This window comes from Acomys minous, assembly GCF_964271855.1.
Source record: "Acomys minous genome assembly, chromosome: 7".
Lineage (NCBI taxonomy): Eukaryota > Metazoa > Chordata > Mammalia > Rodentia > Muridae > Acomys > Acomys minous.
Window position 1 is genome coordinate 60,946,369 of NC_140488.1, and position 6,793 is coordinate 60,953,161.

Genomic DNA, 6,793 nt, shown 5'->3' on the forward strand with positions numbered 1-6,793 from the left:
TTTTATTATAAATGTAACCCATATGAGAATGAACATATAACATCTGAAAAAAGCTATATTTTACTGTGTATATGGCAACAGACAATAGCATATATAATCTCAGATACAGCAGTTTAAAACTTTCCCTATTTATTATTTCCTTCAGTATTTTGTTGGAAGTTCTAGTAAGGAAAGTTTTGAAAATATAAATAAGAGTACAAAAGCTTATTTGTATTTCTACATATGTAGAAATAAAAATATAGGCTCTTAATTTATTCAAAATAAATAATCTCTTTAAAATTTCCAAGAAAAGCAAATCAATATACAATTTATTTTTTTTTACTTTGAATTGAAAAGGCCCTTGAATCTTGTAGGCTCAACACTTCTAGATTGAAACTAATATGGAGTAAAAATATTCTCAGTGTCATATCTATAATGGTGTGCACAAACATTTTACTTTCAAGTTTTCCATAAACAGTACAATATAGCAACTAATAACATAGTTTATTAATATAAATATGCACATTCAAAATTATGTAATCATTACTGTAAGAAAGAAAATCATGTTTTTCAGGGACTGATATCAGCATAGGAATGATGAAACTCTCAAGATGATTATGATAATTTTTGTATAACTTTGAAAACTTAAAAGTACTTTCATTTTTCATTTTACATAGCTGTGTTTTTAAATAAATTGCATTTAAAATATTACTGTATGTATTATCTGAGCAAAGATACAAATATATTTATAAAGCTAATTTTGCTTTCTAGTCAAGCACACAATAGTTATTATATACTACTAAGCATTTGATTATTTTTAAATTATGAACTTCAAAGAAATATATTTATAATAAGAATTATATGCATGAGACATTAATGAACTTTAAATTATTCACAAAACCTTTAATTTACTATTTCATGTGTAAACATACAATTAAATAGGCAGAGATTAGACAATGTACAATATTATACTCTTTAACTGAAGTTATTTCAGTTTGAAGTATGCAGGATTGAACCTATTGCTTCCTATCTACTTGGTGAAATGGACTATATGGCCAGTCTATATGGAAGGGTTTTTTTCATTAAGATGGTTTACTTAGAGTAGGGTATTTTGTTGCCTAGGCATGATTTTTACAAAACTTTGCTTTAGAAAACATAGTTAATTTTGTGTTGTTGTCAATTTTTCAACAGAAAAAAAAAGCTATCATTTAGATCACCTTTTAAGTGGGACAATTGCTCATTAAATAATGATGAAGAAATTATAATAGTCCTCAGAATCACTTACATAGGGAAATTTTTCTTCTCAATTTACTGCAAAATCCCAATGGTTCCTTGTCTTAAACATCTTATTCAAAATGAAATTAGTATATCTTGTGAAGATAGTGGACCTAGTAGTGAAATTGTACCATATCATAGCTTTACTGTTATATGTTTTAAAACTGTTAATTTTATTATAATGTCCTGTTGCCAAACTCCATTTCCAATAGCTGTTAAATAAGAGGATAGATTTTAACACTCAGAATAAAACAAATGGCACCATCAATCTCCATGCAGTTTGGTTCATGGAATTTCTTCCCCTGTAAAAATTTTAAATAAAAAAGAATAATTGCAGACATCCTCTCAAAATATATTTCTTGTTAGAATATCAAATATTTTTATAAGTTATGTATTTGAACACTTAGCTCTACCTATTTGCATTGGGGAAAAGGTTGTCAAAGCTTTGGGATGTGGGGCCTAACTGAAGGAAGGAAGTAAAAGAAGCAGGACATAAATATTAGGTGACTAACACTGCTGCTCCAAGTGTATATCATGCTGATATATTAAAATCAGTTTCCTCACATCTTGAGTGAGACATTCTAGATAAGTAAAGGAAGAAATCAGTAATAATCCTTTCAGTAGATTTTTTAGATTTATTTACTTATTATTATGTAAACAGTGTTGTACCAGGCCGGAAGACGGCATCAGATCATAGATGGTTGTGAGACACCAGGTGGTTGGTGGGAAACGAACTCAGGACTTTGGGAAAAGCAGTCAGTACTCTCAATCTCTAAACAGTCTTTCCAGCCCCATACAATCGATTTTTAAAAACCAGTATGATTCATAGTTACATTAATATAGTTATGGTTGGATATATATAAAAATAACTATTCACATGTGCATACGGCAATGCTAATATAAAGATATATAGTTATCTGTCAGTTGACATTATGTAAATAAAATGATGATTCAGTAACACGTTTTTTTGACTGTCCTAAATTGTTTATTGGGCATGAATTTTACAAACATTACGTGTATTAGCGGTAACGGTGGAGCTGGAGAGTATTGCGTCTTCTCCAGGCTGCACGGCGAGAGCCACCAATGGTGTAGTGGAACTTGTGGCCCTTTCCAAGGCCTCTGCTCTTTCGGCCAGCAGATGTCAGCCCACGCATCTCTCTGTGTTTGTGGACTGGCTTGGAGATCCACTGGGTGTCAGGATTTCTTCTGATAGCTTTATGGAATGGATCAATGAGGATAACCTCAAAAAATTTATGTGTGGAATCTTCACCAACCCAATAAGAATTCAGGACTCTCAGAGCCCCACAATGGCGTCCAACTCTCTCCTCAGCGACAGACTGAAGGCTTCGCTCAAATTTTAGCTGTTTAACACCATGGTGGACAGGCTTGCCGTAAATTGCACCCTTAGGAACTGGGCGTTTGCAGCCACCACGGCGGACACGAATCCTGTAAATGACATAACCTTGCTTTGCCTTGTATCCCAGCCTTCGTGCCTTATTGGGCCGAGTGGGGCGGGGAGCCCTGTGCAGCACGGAGAGCTGTCAGTACTGCCAGCAGCGGACCCTCAGAAAGAAGCGCATCAGATCGGACTGCTTCTTCCTCTAGAGCTCCTGGATATATTTGTACACACCCATCTTGGCTCACCTGATGGCCGCTGCCAGAGAGATTCAGTAACACTTAATGATGAATGTCTAGACCATGATTTGCAATGCCATCATCAAACACAAGACACAAAATCTCACTAGAGAAATGAATGATTATACAACTAGTGAATAACACACCTAAGATTAGTATAAAGATTTTTGATAGACCAGAAAGAAAAAAGCAATCAACATACACACACACACACATAGATGCACAAGCCCAAAAGCACACAAACACTGATGGGTGTGCATCAATATTCAGGAACCAGTTTAATTGCTCTAATTTTCCAACTCTAAAGGACTTTAAGCAAAATATTTTGCATTGTATGTAAACTTTAAATATATCTCTGTGTATCTATAGTAAAGGAAAACATTACTAAATGAAATAGTGAACTTAAGAGAGTTACAAATTTCCAAAACAATAATTTTAAATGAACAATGTACAACTATTGCATAGTATACATCCATGTGAGCTACACATCCTGGCTTCCTTTAGTGAGGAAGAAGTGTATTTTCAGCTGAGAAATGTGATAGATATTACTTAGGCCGTGCATTCAAAGCAACATCAACAATAGGAATGTCGCTTAGCAACAGGGCAAATTGACTAGAACAGTTAAGGGTATAGGATCAATCCCTACCACCACATACTTTTTAAAAATCTCATAGTTGTAAAGTATATTGATGGCATGTTCCCTGTGACATGATGAAATGATACTATATCTGTGTGGCTTTTTCCTCAATAACAAATATGTCATGGTTTATTGTGAAAGAAATAAAACAAAATGAAGTGACCGACATTTAACAAAGCTTTTGATGAAAAGCCTTCAGAACCCTCAAGTTTATAAAAAATAAGAGTTCTGTAAACCTGCCACAATCAAGAGGTGCTTAAATAGAAATGATTGCTGAATGTAATGTGTTTTCTTGAATGGAATTCCAGAATGTAAAAAATGCTACTAAGTAAAAACTAAGGAAATTTAAATAACTTGGACTTCTATTCATAGTATATTGATTTGTTCTAAATGTTTGTTAAATTGCTAAAATGTGTTAATAAGAACAATTAAATGCAGAGTATCTGCTAAGTTCTCAGGTTACATGAGTCATAAGATGAATATCATTGTCTAACATATAATGTTATATAATACAAGAATCAAAGTAACATGCAGAGATTTTTCTCAAAATGCAGAACTTCTGATGAATCTTGAATCAGTAATGAAGATAAGAGACATCACCTAAATAAAATGCATTTAAGGAAGATGTACTATTGGCCAGTACATAGAGAATACATAGTAGACCATATGTGCAGAAGTATTTTATTTGAAAACCCTATATGAAAGCCTAGCCAATTTTATATGACAGTTGTTAATTTAAAATATGTGTATATTTAAAATAATTGAGTGATATTTTTCAAAAACTTTTTCTCTTAACTGAATCTTGAATATGCAATGAGGAAGGTAACAGTTACCTACATTAAAAAGATATAATAGAGAGATATAATATTCTTGAAATATTTTGGTACTTTAAGTATTACTGAGGTTTATAATTTCTGTTTCTAACCAATTAACATTTTATGCATTATCATATAAACTGCAGAAAATGACTTCAGTTTAATTTACAAATAAAATGCTTTCATATTAGTGTCTCTCAAAAAGTATATTATTCTAAAATAAACACAATTAATTAAGATTATCTTTGATAATGAACCTAGTAATTTTAATAAGAGTTTCCAATATGATATTTTTGTAAAAATTTAATCTCAAATAATGTTCTATAATCAAATGAATATATAAGGCTTATTGTGAAGAGTATTGTTGTTGTTTGTTTGTTTGTTTAGTACATGTTCTCTTCAGTTTGTACTCATGTAGTTCTAGAAATGTATTTCTCATGAAGTCTTCACCATTATTTGGTTAGAGCCATGTTCAAAATCATTGGTTACAATATTAAATTTCTGAGGAGAAAGTCTCTCAAAATCAACATGACTTTAGTACCTAGGAAGTTCATTCAGAAACCTGAAAATGCTAAAACAAAATTAATTCTAAAGACAGCGAACCACTATATTTTAATTTTTATGGAGGAAAAAACTTTGGTTGTTAGCTTCACACACACACACACACACACACACTATATATATATATATATATATATATATATATATATATATATATATATATAATGTATTTGGGGTACATATGCATATATAGCCATTTGTTTAAATTATACTTTATACTCTTTACTCTATAAATGTATTATGAGAAAACATTCAGTAAGAGAGTAAATTAAAGCACAAAATTATCAGCTTACTCCAGAAATAATGTTTCTTATTTTGCCCTTCCAAAACACTTCAACTTTCAAGTAAAATAATAAAGGGGCTAGTTTCTTTTCATATTTTTTGCCTTTACAGAGAAATTTTAATTAAAAATGTCACAGTATTGTCTGTTAATGAGACCCTGAATATGGTAAAAAGAAATGAGTAAAAAGGCTTTCCAGAGCAAAAAGAAAACCTAAGATTTCATTGTGGCAGAAAAAGATCTTAACTGGAGTTTGTGAAATGTTCATACTGGTCTTATGAGGATTATGATAATTGGATGCCTCTTTCAATATAGTTGAAAGCAAAAAATTAAATAGACTATTTAAAATAATAGAAAAAGAAAACATAAACTCTAGCATCTATTAAATGATGCTTCTTTTCTTTCCAAGGTGGAAAAACAATAACCAGTTGTAGACTTACAAAAATACAGAAAGCTGCATTTAAACAAATTTTAGGGAATCAGAGTCAAGATTTCTATCCAACTTACATCTCTGAAATGTATGTGTTTCATCACTTTGAATATACAAAGTATTTAAAACATTACTATTTTATATCTCTGAAAAGATATAAATTGCATCCTAGTAATTAATAAACGCTAGTATTAGACTTATTCCATTTTAAATATTTGTCTTCATAATTTTTGTCTTCTAAACAGGATGTAGCAGTTGTTACTCTCTAGCATAATGCGCTCTGCTGAAACCAAGTTTTGTGTTTATTTATCTGGCAACGCCTATACTTCAAACTAGGGACTGCCACAGACTAAGCAAGTGATCAATCTCTTAGTGTGATATCCAATCCCATTATTTGAATATCATTAATTTGGAATTGCAGCAGTATATGTTATAGAAGATGTATTTATTTTAGAGTCAGGGTAAATTATTGGTGTTGAATACTAAGTCTTAGGATTTATAATCAAACAATGAACAATGATCCTTTATCATATATTTCCTCATTTTTATTGATTTCTCTCAGATTCTTGAAAGAAAGAAAGAAGTCTCCTGTGCCAATATGTTCCAGGTTCTTCCTCACTTTTTCTTCTAAGTGACTTAGTGTCTCTGGTTTTATGTTGAGGTCTTTAATCCACTTGGATTTGAGTTTTGTACAAGGTGACAAATATGGGTCCAGTTGCAATTTTTTACACATAGACATCCAGTTAGACCAGCGCCATTTGTTGAAGATGCTATCCTTTTCCTATTGAATGGATTTGGCTTCTTTGTCAAAAATCAAGTGACCATATGTGTATGGATTCATATCTGGGTTTTGAATTGATTCCACTGATCAACCAGCCTGTTGCTGTACCAGTACCATGCTGTTTTAATTACTATTGCTTTATAGTACAGTTTGAGAGCAGGTACAGAGATTTCTCCAGAGCACCTTTTATTGTACAAGATTGTTTTAGTTATTCTGGGTTTTTTGTTTTTCCATATGAAGTTCAGAATTGAACTTTCAATGTCTTTTTAAAAATTGTGTAGGTATTTTGATAGAGATTGCACTGAATCTGTAGATTGCTTTTGTTAGGATGACCATTTTTACTGTTAATTCTCCCAATCCATGAGCAAGGAAGATAATTCCATCTTCTCATGTCATCTTC

At 31.6% G+C, this 6,793-nt stretch overlaps 1 pseudogene across 1 annotated transcript; it reads right to left on the bottom strand.

The window, feature by feature from the left end:
• Positions 1 to 2,216: 2,216 nt before the first annotated feature.
• Positions 2,217 to 2,888, bottom strand: LOC311602561 (large ribosomal subunit protein eL15-like; annotated as a pseudogene). Its single transcript has one exon. The product of its transcript is annotated as a large ribosomal subunit protein eL15-like (transcript).
• Positions 2,889 to 6,793: the final 3,905 nt, after the last annotated feature.